Source organism: Tenrec ecaudatus, chromosome 3, assembly GCF_050624435.1.
Source record: "Tenrec ecaudatus isolate mTenEca1 chromosome 3, mTenEca1.hap1, whole genome shotgun sequence".
Taxonomy (NCBI): Eukaryota; Metazoa; Chordata; class Mammalia; order Afrosoricida; family Tenrecidae; genus Tenrec; species Tenrec ecaudatus.
In genome coordinates this window covers 161832912-161850268 of record NC_134532.1, presented here as the reverse complement: position 1 = coordinate 161850268, position 17357 = coordinate 161832912, and the positions used below count along the sequence as shown (strand labels likewise).

At 34.6% G+C, this 17357-nt stretch overlaps 1 protein-coding gene across 8 annotated transcripts in view; it reads left to right on the top strand.

The window, feature by feature from the left end:
- Positions 1-17357, top strand: part of ADGRL3 (adhesion G protein-coupled receptor L3) — a 1168212-nt gene that overhangs the window by 218616 nt on the left and 932239 nt on the right. For all 8 annotated transcript variants that reach the window (XM_075544262.1, XM_075544264.1, XM_075544263.1 and 5 more), the window contains exon 2: positions 6851-6916. The gene's annotated coding sequence lies outside the window, so the exon portion shown is untranslated. The remainder of the gene's footprint in view (positions 1-6850; positions 6917-17357) is intronic.

Genomic DNA, 17357 nt, shown 5'->3' with positions numbered 1-17357 from the left:
ACACTTCATTAGCCACAAGTTTCTTATATTTAGAAAAACTTAGTGAAGCTTCTGACATCCTGTATTTTCCTTGGAATTGTTATCAGCTGACATTGTGGTCACAGACACTGGGCATAAAAATCATTTTTCTTCTACTGAAATTGTACAAGTATATAAATATTAAATAACTTCTAAAATTATAATTTTGTAGACAATATTTTGTCACTCAATAACTTTCTTAAGCTAAGGCTGAGGATTACTTGTTTTATTATTTTAATGTACTATAAAGGAACATACATTTTAATGTTCCAAAATCCTGACAATGAAGGACAGTATATTTTCAAATGAAAAACTTTCAGAATTTTAAATTCACCTCCTTTTGTATTTTTAAACTAAGACTGTAATATAAATGACAAGAGTTACAACATTCATAATGTTGAGATAATTCTCATGTTAGCCAATAGTGGTGCTCACTTAGTACTTCATTGTGGTTGATTTTGTCCCAGCACCCATGTTTCTCGTGAGGTCCTTGTATATCTGTTCACTAGCGTCAAAGGAAAGGAAGAGTAACTACTTTGTATTTCAATTAAAAGTGATTCAGTGTATAAAACAAAACAAAGAAAGAACATCAACTCACTGCCATGGAGTCAATGACGACCAATAGCACTGCTGTGGGATTGAGTGCAACTGCTTCTTAGGGTTTCAGAGGCTGTAAATCTTTATGGAAGAAGACAGGCTCATCTTTCTGCCAGTGAGTGACTGGTGAGATTGAATTTTCCATCCTTCATTTGCAGCCTAACACTTAACCTATTGCTCCACCAAAGTCCATTTTCCGTGTAGACACAGTTTAAATAGGGAACATCTATTCCTATGCAACCTTGCAAAATGCATTTACTGCAAAGGACAAAGTGGCTATATATTTCTCTTTGCAAATTCATTCTGAAATTTGAAATGCTTGGAGCTTTAAAATTCATACTAAAAGAAAAAAGCAACAATCATGTGTTTGTATATTTTCATAGTTAATTCTGTTTAATTTAGTATTTGTAATTTTCTATTATTTCCAACACTTTTTTTCTCCACTCCTTTGTATTTTGAGCAATGTTTATTATTATTGTCATTATTATTTCTAAAAAACTATTGTGGATTTGGTCAAGGTTACAGAGCAGAGTATCAGTTTTAGTTGCAAGAATTCATCCACAATTTGTTTCATCACATACATTGTATTCCCCTCAATAAAAGATTACTTATCCCTTCTTCCTGTGTTTCTTGCCACCTTTCCATTCCTTTCCTCACCTTTCTGAATTTTGTCCTTGTGTAAATGTTGTCTTGGAGCTCAAATGGTCAATTATTCTGAGATGTGCCTGCCTCACGAAGACTACTGATCTCCTCTTTCTTATTGGACTGGGCTGTGAGCTCAGTGGCAGACCTGGACTGTCACTAGGGGTATTGTCTTGCGGTTCTTCCAATCTCTAGCCAACCAGTGAGTCTGGTCGGGGATGATTTGGAGTTTTGTTCCACATTTTTGTGCCACTCTATTCAGGACCTCTTGGTGTGATCTTTTTCAGAGTGGGTGGAGAGGTAGCTGGGCACCATTTCCTGTTTCCTCCAGGGTCTTCTGTTTCGCTGACCTTCTACTTGATTTTATTTTTTTTGCAGTTGTATTAGCCTGTCATCCACATGTCGAACAGTTCAATAATTCAATCATATCAAGTGGAGTAGTACAATTATCACCACAGTCAATTCTAGAACACTTTCTTCTTCCTTGTACTCATTGTTATTCATGTAATATTTTTCTATTTTTAAAAGTTTTATTAGCACTTCATCCACATGTCTTACAATTCAATAATTCTAGAACATAGCCTTCCTTGTATTCATTGTTATTCATGTTATCATTACTTTTTTCTGATTGGGACAAAAATATACACTACAAAACATTCTCCAATTCAACAACTTCTACATGTGTAAAGCAATGTGATTCATTATACTGCTCATGTTGTACAGTTGATTGAGATAATTCTTATTGATATCATTTCCCAAATTATTCCACCACAGTTAAAATCAACTCAATACCCCTTAAGAAACATTTCCTCCTTTACCCATGGAAACCGTGGGTTAAGTTTGGTTTCTTTTTTAGTAGTTTTCTTGATATAGAATTCACATATTGTACACTTCTACGATTAAATCCCATTTAAAAAAGAGTTGCATATACATCATCACACTCAGTTCTATTGCTCCTCCCTCCCCGCTGCATTCACTCTTTCCTCCCCAACCCCCCTCACCATCTCTACCCCCAATATTTATTATTTAGAGTTTTTGAATTCCTACTGAAATTGAAGCAAAAGAAGATTGATATATTTCCTTTTCCCATGAAAACTTATTAAATACTAGGTGATTATTACAATGTATTTATGTGGAAACTTGCATTGCTTTGAACATTTTTCATATCGTATGAGAACTATGTACTTTCAAACAAGTCTTATCTCATGATATGTGGAGTGGATTTTAGCATATTATAATAGAAAATGATCATTTAATTGGTGATGAGTAGACATTCCATTATCAAAGAAAGAAGCTTAGTAACTCATTATTATAGAAGTTGGAAAGTCATGATTAGTATGCAAATATGTGATAATTGTAGTCATAACAGCTATTTTTGAGGGGTGGAAACACAGGATAAATTACATGATTGCTTTTTATATTGATAATTTAAAAATAATTCTCAAGCAGATAATGGAAAAATAAAGGCCTTGTTGAGGAAATAATCTTCCTGGAAGATTACCAAATCTTCGGATTAAAGAGCTGGGTTGCTGATGACTTCTAATGTGGGAGCGCTGAAAGAAGAGCGGAAACACTTGTTCCACAGTCATTGATCCGTCCTGCTCACAGTCTCTGATACAAATGGGATTCTCTTCTACTTCCCTGTTCACACCTTCACGAGTCACATCTACAGTACATGTAGCTATCTTGTCACATATCTTAGGAAGTTCTTTTTCTCCATTTTCCTTTGCACAATAGAATATTAGAACTCATTCTGATGATGTTAAATCAATAGCGATTCTTATTTTCTCCCTTATCATGTCACATGGGAATAAAGATACAGAACTTTACATATCAAGGACACAGCTAACATGTCTTGAAGCAGTCCTAGCTCAAACTTACGGCAGGAACTTCAGAGTATGAGTGCCTTTGCATCGTCTGACCCACTTGGTAACTTAGGTCATTTGGGAATTCATATAACTATCATGTCTTGTTTCTCTGGCTAGGACTTCTAATAAATTATTGAAAAAAATGTAATGGTATACCCTGATTTTGTTCCCAATTTCAGAGGAAACAAAAGTATTTCTCCATTACATGCAATGCTAGATATTGTTTTTCATACATGTTCTGAAGCATGTGGAATTTCTCTTCTATTCTAAAAGAATCCTAGATTTCATGAAATGTTTCTCCTTACATAAACATGACCCATGGTTCTTTTTCTTTGTTCTATTGAGATCATCTATTACATTGATTAATTTTCTAATATTGTGTCATCCCTGTATTCTTGAGATATTTCCTGCTTGGTTATAGTGTATGTCTTTTTAAATATGCTTTTGGATTCTATTGGCTAGAATAGTGTTCATGACTGGCATCTTTGTTCATAAGAGATGCTAGTCTTTTTTTTCCCCTTGTGATACCTTTTTGTGGTTTGAGTATGGAGGTTATATTTGCTTCATAGAAAGATCTAGGTAGTAGACATATTTTCAAGTTTTGAAACAATTTAAATAGTATTGGCATCATTCACATTATTCAGTTTTGGTAGAATCACTCAGTGAAACTATTTAGTCAAGACATTTTTAATGGAGGAGTGGGTTGATAGCTGATTTAATATCATCTTTTGTTATCATTCTAACCAGATGTTCTGTGTTCTCCTGAGTTAGTTCAGGTAGGTTGTGTGCTTCTCAGAATTTGTTCATTTCATAAGATTTATCCAGTTTGTTACCACATAGTTATTCATACTATTCTTTTTTTCCAATTGTTGAATCAAATTTTACTTTTCCTTTCTCACATCTTATCCATGTGTTTCTGTTCATTATTGTACTTAAAGCATACATTAACTTTGCTTTTTAAAAACAATCTATTTAGATACAGAGCATTTCCTTCCTATTCATGATGTCTAGAGTAAATTATAGTAATTGGTAGAATATTGCTTTGTATAGCATATGTTATTGATAAGTAATATAAACAGATTAAACAAAATATAAACAGGTTAAAACAAAATATAAACAGATTAAAGATTTCATTTTCCTCCAAAATATCCCAAGTTTTACATCGTCCATTTAGTATTTTTGCTTCAATGGTCATTTTACTTAAAATTATTTTTCTTAGCTCTTTTACTTAATGACTCTTACATAAAATTTACTAACTACAAAATAAACTTAGCATATTACTTTCTGGTGATAGAAGAGCCTCATTTGTCCTCCTTTCCTTCCTTCAGTCTGTCATCATCCTGTTCTTTACTGAAGCTCCTCTGTCTTTTCCTCAAGAGGCTAAATTACCATATGTAAGCTTGTTCTTTACTCTGAGATGGCTGCTGACTCTTAAGTGCCATAAGTGGGTGTAACGGAGTGATGCACTGAGATGTTGAATAGCCAGGTTGTAATGTTAAAAAAAAAAACAACACAAAAATTATCTCTGCTCTTGGATGTAAAAAGAAAACAAAATCTATAAAAATAGCAAAGCAAACAAGTTCCAGAACATATGTGATGGTGCATTGTGTGTGTGTGTCTCATTTAATGTGAGCAAATTACAGTGAGCCTATAATGAAAACTTTGCAGTAATTTTAAAGATGCTAATATTTTGTTCACTCAGTCAGTCTTGTTAGGTTCTTAGTTTGTTAAGTAAACCAACTCTCAACAAGTGCATTCTCACATATCTAGGCCACGGAGGAGAAAGTAGGCTGACCTGGCGGGTTTCCTAGGTTGCTAAGCTGGGAGAGAGGTAAATCTTTCTCTGGGTTCTTTAGTTAAAGGCAGTGTAAAACTGAAGAAGGAAGAGTGCCTGTTTTCAAACTAGTCACATGATAATACATGGCTGATTGCATCAGAGAAATAAGCAAAGAGTTAGAAGACAGTGGGGAAAATAAAATTAGTTCTGTCTGTGCTGGAGTAGGTCTTGTGGTATAGCTGAAACTATGACTAATTCGTGATGCTTGAGAGTCACAATACTTTCTAAATGGTAGATAGAATAAATAAATTGTGATAACCCTTGTAGGCAATATTGTGCTTTCGTTACTAATGAGTGTACACATGTGGAGCATTGAAAATATAGGATTTTCCTCTTCTTAAAAAAAGACATTTTAGGTTAAGAGCCAATAAATACTGGAGGAGCTTCTTGAAGGACTCATTGCACAGGGAATATCCAGGTAGTTGATTAAGGAAAATGGTTTTCAATTTTCTATTCATGTAGTCAAGCTTGCCATTTCAATATGAACCTGGATTGATCCTGTTACAGTACCTCACTAATTGCTCAAATATGAATGGATACTCACTATCATGATGAACCAGAATACTTCATGGTTCGTTGACTTAATAGTTTTGTATCCTCAGACACAATAATGTGCTTCTATAGTTAATCACGAACCCTGGCGGCACTGTGATTAATTGCTCATTTCCAACTGATAGGTCATCAGTTCAAACCCATCAACCACTTTGCAAAAGGAAGATAGGGTCGTCCGAATCCTTCAGTCTTGGCAGCTTTGGAGACTCCACGGGGCAGTGCGACTCTAGGAGGCAGGGTGGCTGTGAGTGGTTACCCACTTGATGGCAACAGAGTAGTTTTGCTTGTTTGTTAATTATTTTTTATTAAACTACGCGTTCACAGTTATACTTAATATAACTGACTGTCGTAAATGTGACTCTAAAATAGAGCTCAATATAAAATCTATGCTATTTACTTAAGCTGCTTATTAAATTACTTTCTCATTTTGAAAAGTTTCTAGAATAGACAATGGATTTTGTCATTTTTGTGTAACATAGCTTTCTACTAATTCATAATCTGTCCAACAGAAAATTCAATGTGATTATACATTCACTAATGCAATGAATGCTTCAATGAAGCTCTTAAGCAGACTAGAAAATTCCAACTTTTCTATAACGTTACAGAACCATTTGAATACTTTCAAGGAAAAATTCTTCTAAAGACAATGTTTTTATGGGTGTAATAAAATAAAAAATGCTAATTATCAGCTTGAAAATATTAAAAATATTTTGAAAATATGAAAGACGTGAAGGAAAAGTATAAATCAAATTTTAAGCTCATGCTTAATTATTTCTTTATGATGTTTTAATCTGAATTTAGATGATTGTCAATACAGTATTTCTAGATGCAGATATAAATCCATAAAAAATATTTATTGATGTGTGTTATTATACAACAAGGTATACTAGAGTTCATTTTATTCACTTTAAGGATTTTTCCCACTTACTATCGAATGGTACAAATAATTATACACAACCTAAGAGCTCAAGTAGAAGTGACATGTTGTAAGACATCAGAAAATATTTTTAGAGATCTCTGAAGTTACTCTTATATTTATTCCAAATTTAGTATACTTTTACATATAAATCGGTATATATTAAGATTATCTTAAATTCATTGGTTCTTTTATTAGAGAATAGCTTTTCCATTAAATCTTCAATTAGTTAGCATAAGAAGTATGCACACCAAATTATCGGTTCATACTCGGGGTTCTACAGATATACCCAAACATTTGTGGGGAACAAATCTACAAGAAATATAAGTATCTCTTAGAATAATTCTGCAATCATACACATGGGTCGAAATATATTTTTGTCTCATCATCTAATTAAATAATTCATATTTTGTTTTTCAGAAATGTTCAAGTCACTAAATTGGAAGGGAAAACCATGGAGTTTTAGCAACTGACGAGTAAATTAAGGTAATTATTTGATTACTATTTTCCATCTTATTTTGTTGTCATTTCAAAATATATACTACAGATTTAATATATACTAATTTATAAATATTCGTTATGGTCAACTTTTGTGAATCCTTATCATATTTAAAATTTTCTTGTTTCATGAGTTTGTAAAATTAAATTTTATTGGGTTTTGGAGACAACATTTTTGTGAAAATGTATAGCTATAATATAGGTCAATTCATTTTCTGCTAAGGGGAAATATTCAGTAATAGAATAATGAATGGGTTGAAGAGCTTACTGGTAACTGCAGGTCATTGGTTTGTACACATGACATTCTCTATGACTTAAAGGGGGTGGCCATCTACTCCTATTAAGATTATATCCTAGTATACTCTAGAGGTGATTCTATCAAATCTCTCAGGTCAGTGTGTGTCCAGATTGCATACCAATAATAACGGTTCTCTGTCACTTTGGAAGGAAAAGTATACAGGCTAGTGGCTTAACTATTTATTACAGAATAACCATACTGTTGGGGCTATTTGTGTTCAAGTGGAGCACATCAATACAAGATTTTAACGTCATTTTGTTGATTAATTTCATTGGCTTAATTCCGTTTTCTTTATAGAAATTAAAATATTAGGAAATGAAATTTATGTACTAACATGTGTAATATGCAGTAAATTATTATGTTCAGATTAGTATTTTGTTTTACCACACACAAATTCATATATTGAATGAAACATAAAAGAGTTTCAGAAGTGTAACCTTACAATGCAAACATATCTTTAAACCTCTATCAGGAAATCATTCCTTCACATTGAGCAGTCAATAATAAAATTGACATTATCTACCTTCCTGAAAGATGGTATTGTTAGTTATCATTGAGTTGATTATTATTTATGGCATTCTCAAGCTATTGAAGTTAAGCCCTTTAACTTATTATAAACATATACACTTGAAATTAGGATTATCCAAGTGGCCATCTAGCTGAGAAACAACACAGCCCACATGAAAGAAGCAAACCAGCCTGTATCATCACAGGATGTCGATAGGATCAGGTATCAGGCATCAAGGAAGAAAACATTCATATCTTTGTGAATGCGAGGGCGTGCAGAGTGGAGACCCAAAGCCCAGCTGTAGGCAACTGAACATCCCCTTACAGTAGGGTTGTGGGGAGGAGATGAGCCAGTCAGAATGCAGTATAGCACCTATGAAATGTACAGCTTTCCTCTAGTTCTTTAATGCTCCCCACCCTCTACCCACACCATGAGGGAGAGTGAGGAAGGGAGGAGAAAATAAGGAGGAGCTGATACCAAGGGCTGATGTAGAAAGAAAATGTTTTAAGATTTATGATGGCAAAAAAAAAAAAAGATTTATGATGGCAACAAATGTACTTGACACAAGGGATGTATTTGGATTGTGATAAGAGTTGCAAGAGCCCCAATAAAATGATTTTAAAAAGAAAGAAAGAAGGAAATTAGGATTATCAATCTGCTTAATGTCATTTAGTATATTAAAATTATTTACATTAATTTAACTTTAACTTGTTGATATAATTCTTATATACTATAAATTATTATCCATAATTTCAAGTGATCTAGATATTTCTCTTTGAAATAAGTATACCAAGTGACATAAGATTATTAAATCATCACAAATGCCTATGAAGAAGCTACATTTTACAGTTGGTATTTCTTCTTTTAAATATTTTTGTCTTAATTTGCTTGTTGCTGATTTCATTTCTACAGCTATTTATGAAAACAAATGAATATTATTCTCACTTTCTGTGTAGATATGATAGAATATATTTATTAGCTTATTTATATATTGATATATTAATTTCACATATATTTTTCTACTGCCTTTGTATTAGGCTGGGTTGACTAGAGTGCCTAACCAAGTGACACTTTTATATGTGTAAGAAACAGCATATATCAAGTATTAATTTCATATCAAACATACCAGTCCAGTCCAACTCAAGTCCATAAGTCTGATCCCCTACCCCCTCTTCAGACTCACACAGTCACAAGCAGTGATACAGAATGCAGGAATATCACAGGTTGGTGGGTGCGAAGACTTGCTGATCCAGTGGCAGTGGATGCATTGCAGGACTCTGGCAGCAATCAGGGTCAGCCAACAGGAAGTTGAAGGCAGAGAAAAGGGGTGGGTCCCAGGACCCTCCCTATCAGAAGGCCACATCCACAAGGAGACACCACCAGGCAGTGACCTGATTTACACGTTGGATCCCAACCCTACCTTTTTAAATATCTTGAAGTTGACATGAAGTTATGTAACTTCCAGAATCTTGAATAAGAGTTTAGTTGATATTTCCTTTTAATGAAATAAATAAATAAAACACATCAATGTAATAATAAAACGAATATTGAAACAAGATTTTAAACAGATGTGCCACTTGGGAGCAGTTTCCTTCAGCTGGAGGCTTCAGTAACCTTCATAAAAGACTTTAAAATTCACGGAGGAGTTGTTGACTTAGAGAAGATGAGGTCATGAATTCCTGGAAAACAGTAGCTTTTGAAAGGGTACATAAAAGAACAAGGAATGGCCATTGAGTAATTGGTTATTTTCAGTGTGACTACATGATTACACATATGGGAAGACACTGTCAGAGACAATCAGGAAAATAGGCCTGTAACAGCCAATGAAATATTATGTTTACGAGGCGACTGCTGTTGTTGTTAGATGTTGTCCAATCTATTGCCATATTAAAGTTTACTTTTATAGCTATGTATCTCCAAAGTGTGCAACACCATGCATTAGGTGTGAAGATGAACATTTGGACCTCTCTTGATATTTAGTTTCAGTATGAAATACATAAAAATTAAATATAATACTATGTATGAGAGTCATCATTCAACTCACTTTCACACAGTAGATTCCTACTCCAAATGTTCAGTATAAGGTTCCAACTATTAGGTGTCTAGGGTGAAGATAGGCGCTCTGGTGGCATAGTGGGTTGTGAATTGGACTGCTAATTGCCATGTCAGCCATTCAAATCCACTAACTGTTCCACAGACGAATGACAAGGCTGTCTACTGGCTTAAATATTTCCAGTCTCGGAAACCCAACGAGGCAATTCTACTCTGTCTTACAGGGTCATTTGAATTGAAATTAATTTGTTGACAGTGGTTTTAATTTTGCTTTTAGATTGGACTGTTTGCTTTTAGATCATATGGACTGTCACAGAGGGTTTACTATTTGAGATATAATACATATCACATGAAAAATGTGCAGTAATTAAGTAGATTCTCAAAGCTTTGGAGTTTTCATTGTTATATAATTCCAGAACATTTTGGTAAGTTGAAACATAAATCTTTTACCCACTAGTGGTTACTCTTTTTTTCTCCTTGGCCCATCTTTGACTGACTTTATGGATTGCCATGTATATAGATTTTCTGGGTATATAGATTTCCATATAAGTAAATTCAAACAATATGTGGTCTTTTGTATCTTGTTTACTTAATTAGACATAATGTTTTAAAGTTCAATACATTTTGATTATTTATCAGTATTTTATTTATGCCAGAATATATCCTATTACATGAAAATGCCACATTTTTTTTTGGTTTATTGATTAGTTGTAAGCATTCGGGTTGTTGAATTCATTTGTGTATTCTGTATAATACTGCAATGAACAGGTGTATTGGAATAGATGGCATTTATTTCTCTGAGATGTACCTAGCAGTAGAGGTGCTGGGATATATGGTATCTTCACATCTAACCTTCTAGACGAGGTGATGTATTTTTCAATGCTGCTATACTTTATATTCCTATCAGACACTTAATAGATGTTCCACTTGCTTCACTTCTATGACAGCACTTGCTCTTGCCTATCTTTTTGCTTACGACCATCCTAATGGATGTTGATTGCTATCTCATTAAAGTTTTGATGGTAGTAGACCATTGGACATCCCCTTACAGAAGGGTTTTTGAAGGAGACAAGCCAGTCAGGGTGTGATGCAGCAACGATGAAACAGACAACTTTCCTCTAGTGCCTAAATGCTTCCTCTCCCCCCACTATCATGATCCCAATTCTATCTTACAAATCTGGCTAGACCAGAGGATGTACACTGGCACAGATAGGAACTGGCAACACAGGGAATCCCGGGCGGAAGATCCCTTCAGGACCAGTGGTGAGTGTGGCCATAACAGGAGGGTGCAGGGAGGGTGAGTTCGAAAGGGGGAACCGATTACAAGGATCTACATTTAACCTCCTTCCTGGGGAATGGACAACAGAAAAGTGGGTGAAGGGAGACATCAGACAGTGTAAGAAATGACAAAGTAATAATTTATATATTACCAGTTACCGTGAGGGAAGGGGTGCAGAGAGGGAGGGGAAAATGAGGAGCTGATGCCAGGGGCTTATATGGAGAGCAAATGTTTTGAGAATGATGAGGGCACTGAATGTACAAACCTGCTTTGCATAATTGATGTATGTGTCGATTGTGTTAAGAGTTGTATGAGCCCCTAATAAAATGATTTAAAAAAAGAGTATATTTTAGTTTTCTAAGAATGCATTGGAAGCTCTGCTAGCATAGTGGGTTACACTTTGGACTGCAAAAATCAAAGCCAGCAGTTGGATACCACTAGCTACTATGTGCTAAAAAAGATGCGACTTTCAGCTCCCATAGAGTTAGAGCACTGGAAACATACCAGGGCAGTGCTACCCTGTCTTTCCAGTTGCTATGAGTCAGAATGGACTTGATGGCAGTGAGTTTGAATATTTAGGAGTTTCAGATAATACACTTGTCTGGTTAAATACATTTATCGAGTTATGGCAAAATTTAAACTAAATTTGCCCTCACATTTAGACCCTTGTCTTTATGTAATCCTATATAGAAATTTCAAAATGAAGAATATATGATCAATACATGCCCAAGACAACATTATAGACAGTTTAATACTTTCTCTACCTATTGTTGCTGTTTGTTCGCTTGGGTTTATGTTGTAAACATTGTCAATGTATTCAGATTTATTAATGAGGCAACCCAAACCTTCAAACCATAACCATGAAAATTTGAAATAATTGTGTGTGTTTTTAGGTAACTAATTTATCTAAAGAATTGTCTAGAGGTATCAATCCCACTGTCCTTGAGTCAATTGTGATTCATATTGAGCCTATAAGACAAGATAGAACTGCCCCCGCGGGTTTCCAAAGCTGTAAATCTTTTCAAGAATATAAAACCACATCCTTTGCTCTCTGATAAGTTGGTGGCTTAGAACTGCTGAGCTTGTGGGTATCAGGCAATGTGTAACCCAAAATGCCACCAGGCCTCCTTATCTAGAGCTATAAATTAGTGATCTTTTTCAGTATTGTGAATAACAAGCTTTTTAATAACTAAACATCTAGAAAATAATGTCAACCTCTTTGGCTTTTCACCAGTATTTGAAGCGTACTCAATGTAGTAATTTACAAAATTTCCCTAAAGCTTATGGTAAATGTTTAGAAGCATTATTTGAAATTTCCTGCCGGGAAGGGAAAAAGCCATTGGAGACTTTCTCATTCTTCCTGCTGTGGTAAAATGGCCAAATCCTACGTGAAACATGATGTGGCAAGAACGGAAAATCCTAATCATTTCTGAGTTATATAGGATGAGAATGGACAGAGATACACACATACAGGGAACACAGACCCATCTGAAGATCAACCCTAAGACAAAGAAGATTGGAACACTTGCAGGCTACGACCCTGATTTGGAATTTGGTGTCTTTAAAGCGACCTGTGTATGCTGTTTGAGACAGTTGTTATTTGCATCCCAGTGGGTTCCTACTCTTAGAGAAACGCATAATGAAGCTCGGCCTGGGCGTGGGCCATCCTCACCAGTTTTGTTGCGTTTGAGGCCATTGTTGCCCTCGTGTCTGTCCATCTTGACAAGGGTCTTTCTCTGCCCTTCTACTTTGCCACGGACGATGTCCTTTTTCCAGAAACTGATCTCTCTTAATAAAGTGTCCAAAATATTTGAAAAGAAGTCTAGCCATCTTTGTTTCTAAGGAACATTCTAGCTAGACTTCTTCCAAGACAGATCTGCTTTTCCATGATACTTTCAGGATAATTCACTAGCACCACAGTGGCATAATGGTTATGTATCAGGCTGCTAACCACAAGCTCAGCAGTTTGAAACCACCAGCCACTCAAAAGAAGACAGTTGAGACAGTTACAGTTTCAGAAACCCAGAGGCAGGTCTACTTTGCCCTGTAGGTTTGTAATGAGTTAAAACCAACCAGATGGCTGAGTATAAGGTAGTACCATAATTCAAATGCATCAATTCTACAGTCTTAGTCTATGTCCCACTCTCAGCCGCACTAGGTAAATATGATAGACCATTTTTAATGGAGTGGTGATGCTGCTCTGATAATTATCTAGATGAGTGTGAGGGTTGGGGGGAGGCTTTGGAAGGGTGTCATAGGTAAAGTCTGGAAAAATTGTGTGTTATAGATAAAGTCTGGAAGAACTGATAATAAGAGCCTGCATGGACTTTAGCAGATTGCTGGTGGACTTGTGGACATTAAAGGTTATACTGATAGAATTTAGAGCTGGGCAAGCTTCCTGTTGTTGCTCGGTACCCTTGAGTTGGTTCCAAATCACAGCAGCCTCATGCACTGAGGCACAAAGTATTAAACCAAAGTTTCCATGTACCATAAGCTTTTCAACTAGTGCCATGCTCACCAACATGAATCATTAATGGTATAGCAGTCAATTCTTTCATTTTTTCTTCGTTCTTCCAGTTCCTTAGGCACAAGTGTCTGTAGCAATCTTAGAATCCTCTCAGTTACATCTTCCACATCCATCGTCACTTTATCTTTCATTACACTGAGCACCTCCTCTGCCTCTCCCTGATCCAAGTTACGATCCCTTGTGCACTGAGACTTACTGCAGCCTTTTAGTGGATTTTTTCTTGCTTGTATTATTGCTCCTGTCTTATCTGTACAGCAACCATAGACTAGTTGTATGTTTGGCCTTTTCTGTATCTCAGCAACCCTGGTTTCACTGCCATTCACTGAGACGGAGGCTTGCTCTATTGGAGAAATTGTGCCTTATTGTCCTTTCTCCCAAGCACATCCTCCCCAGTTATTCACATGACTTGTTCTGTCAGCTTAAAACATCTTTTTCTTGCTATGGCCTTCTGTCAATTATTTAAAATTGAAACTGTTTAGGAACACACTTTGACCCTCTCTCCTGCTGTAATTTTCTCCAGAACATGTATCAGCCCATTACACATCATTTTGTGTATAGCCTCTTTTTGTTAGTTAACATGCATTAAATATGTATTCTCTGTAGCATCCTGTTAATTTCTATGCTCATTGTGTTATGCATTCTAGTCCTACTCTTGTTCATAGAATTTTATATTAGAATGATAACTCTGGAAACAGCATGGATGGCTAAGTGCGTAGAGGCGTGTAAGGTATCTACAAAATGCTCGTAAGTGCTCCGGTAAGTAACAATGAGGACATCGTTTGTGGGAACTACAGTGGATGGTAGGTGTAATAGTAATTTTAGTAATATTTATAAAGTGAATTTTTCATGTCTTATTTGCAGAAATATTATGTGAGTAGTAATGGAGAAAGTGCAATTAGGGTGGGATCTTAGTTTTCCACAAATGGGGCTTATTTTGTGAGGTATGTTGACAGTGGGATTTTCGTGTTTATTTTTGTATTCATGTGTGTTATTCACAGAAATGCTTTTCCAGAGCTAGATACTTATTTTGTATCATGATAGACATGATCTTAATAAAAGTAAAACCTTGAATTGATTTCTCATGTTTTACCTGCTCATTTATATATTTATATATATATGTGTGTGTGCATATCATATATTATATATACATTTATATAGAATATGTATATATATTTGTGTGTTGCTTTATAAAAAGATACATTTTCTAATTAATCTCAAAATCATAGTTTTAAAAAAGGCAGTATACAAAAACTGGCCATGAGCAGTGCTGAAGCTCATTGATTATTCAGACAGTCATACCTGCCTATTCCATTCTTGGAAATATAGTGGCTGTCAGAATCTGTCAGCTGTACAGTTAGTGCCCTTCAGAATTTACATGCATAAATGTGACCTTTGGAAATCTGCATGGAGAGAAGTCTGGCATCCAAATGATAGCTGACAGTCAGTTGAACAAAGTAAACGGTGTCTGTCAGCTACTACTTGCACCACAAAATTGGAGGCAAAACCATGGATAGCAAATACAGTACATAGAAAACAACAATAAAATTTAAATTTAACAAACTTTTACAAAGCTGAATAAGGATTAAAACTAATTACTGAATAGATTTGCATCAATAGTTTTGGTTTTATAATTATTAAACATTTACTCAAAATTTCTTAAAATTAAGTCATTTTACACTTAGTCTTAAATCTTTATATTATAAAATGAATGAATACTCATTATGGGAAATTTAGAAAACATGCAAAGAACAGAAAAGAATATTGATGTTTTTGATAATCTTATTCTAGAGGGAGACATGGTTAATATTTTAGTATAGATTTTTAACTTTTTTATGACTCAATATATATAATTCCATCATTATTACATATACTTACAAGTCCTCTTTTGCTGACATTCTACTGTCATATTTTGTGAAATACTTTCTTTTATAGTACTTTGTTAACATTTTGATGATACTATAATTTCATGCATCAGAAAATTTTAAGAATATTCGGATTTATCACTGTTTTTGGTAGACTGTAATTCTTGTTAGCCAACTTATACTTTTTTATTTGGGTCATTTTCTCTATTGTATTCATTATAAACATGATTGAATCAAATGAATACATCTACTTGAAGCTTTTAATACATGTTATTAAAATTTCTTTCCAGAAAATTAGTGCCAGTTTTCTCCTCCACAAACTATTTACTGTATCTTTCCTGGTTATAGTCATCTAAAAATATACTTAAAATATATTACGTATGATTTTTAGGATGTTTAATGTCAAATCCTTATATGAAATGGAAAACTTTGAAGAAAAAGTGTATCTATTTGATTATTTGTTATAAATTTCAATTTCTATATGTAGTGACATCATTTTTTACCTACCTAGCCTGTCAATCTTTACCTCAAACACTAGTATTTCGCATCAGTGCAGGATAACAAATTAAGAAAACAAAAAATAACCAAATGAAACAAAGAATATTTATATATAAACCATGTGTATGAAGGATTGGCTAAAAAGAAAAATAAGATTTGTTCCTCATTCCCTTTTCCTTATCCAGGATATTGCTCCCGTTTTCAGCCACGCATGCCATTTTCTGTTTTGATCAATACAGCGGCCATCACACTTTTTGCAATGCAACTTACCCTGGTTTATGGTTTTTTGTCCTCAACATGGACATTATCTGAATATATTCTTTAATTCAACCTTTCAAAGGTAAAACTAAGAGACGGAAAATAAATCCCGTGAGCCAATGTTGACTCATAGTGACCCTCTCTAGTGTTAGGGGAGCAGACAGTTTCCTCTGTCTCCTGAGAGCTTAATCCACGAACCTTGTGGTTCGTTTAGCTGCCTGATGTTTATAGTTCTTCATCTACTTTCTGTTTGTGCACTAGTTCATTAATGTTGAATGTCGAAGATTTTAGGTAAGAGTTCTGTTCTACTTAGCCTGTAGGAACATTCTGGTGTTAACTAACCATTAGGGATCCCGAGGAACCATGGTTATTAAAGCCTCTCACCGGTAACCTGAAAGTTGGTGGCGTTAATTCCCAACCACTTTATGAGAGGAAAGGCTAACAACCTGTTCCCATAAAGATTCCAGACTAGGAATCCCTGTGAGGCAGTCTTCCTCTGTCAGATAGCGATAATAGAAATAATTCTAGATTAGTATTTTGTGCCATTACTAAAAATGGTTTGATATTAGCTATTGGTTTTATTCTTGCCTGGTCAAGGAAGGGGTTATTTATGAGTTTATTATTATTATTGTGCATGAATGTTGCTGTATTCAAATTTATTAATTGTAAATATTTGATGAGTTCTGACAAATCTATGAAGCTTATGTATTTCAAACCTATATTCTTACAAAAGGACAGTTAATAAAAGCATCAGTTTGTATTTGAAAAATAGTGGAACTTTCAATGTATTTGTATCTATGTATTTGTCTACATTTATATTTATGTGTTAAGTTTCTTCTTTTCTTCCTATTGTACAATTCTGTGAGATTTAAGACCTGTCTAGACTTGTAGAACTGTCACCATAAATAAAGTACAGATCAGTTTCACCACTGAAAATTCCCTCGAGTACTGCAGCTTTGTAGTCAGATCCTCTTTCTGCTTCAACCTCCTTGGAATTACTTAGTTGTTTTCAGATCTTAAAGAATGTCATATGAATGAATCATACTATGTATACCCTTCTTAGACTGACTTCTTTCATTTAAGCATAAGACTGATGGGATTCATTCATGTAGTGGAATACGTCAATATTTCATCCCTTTTTGTTCCT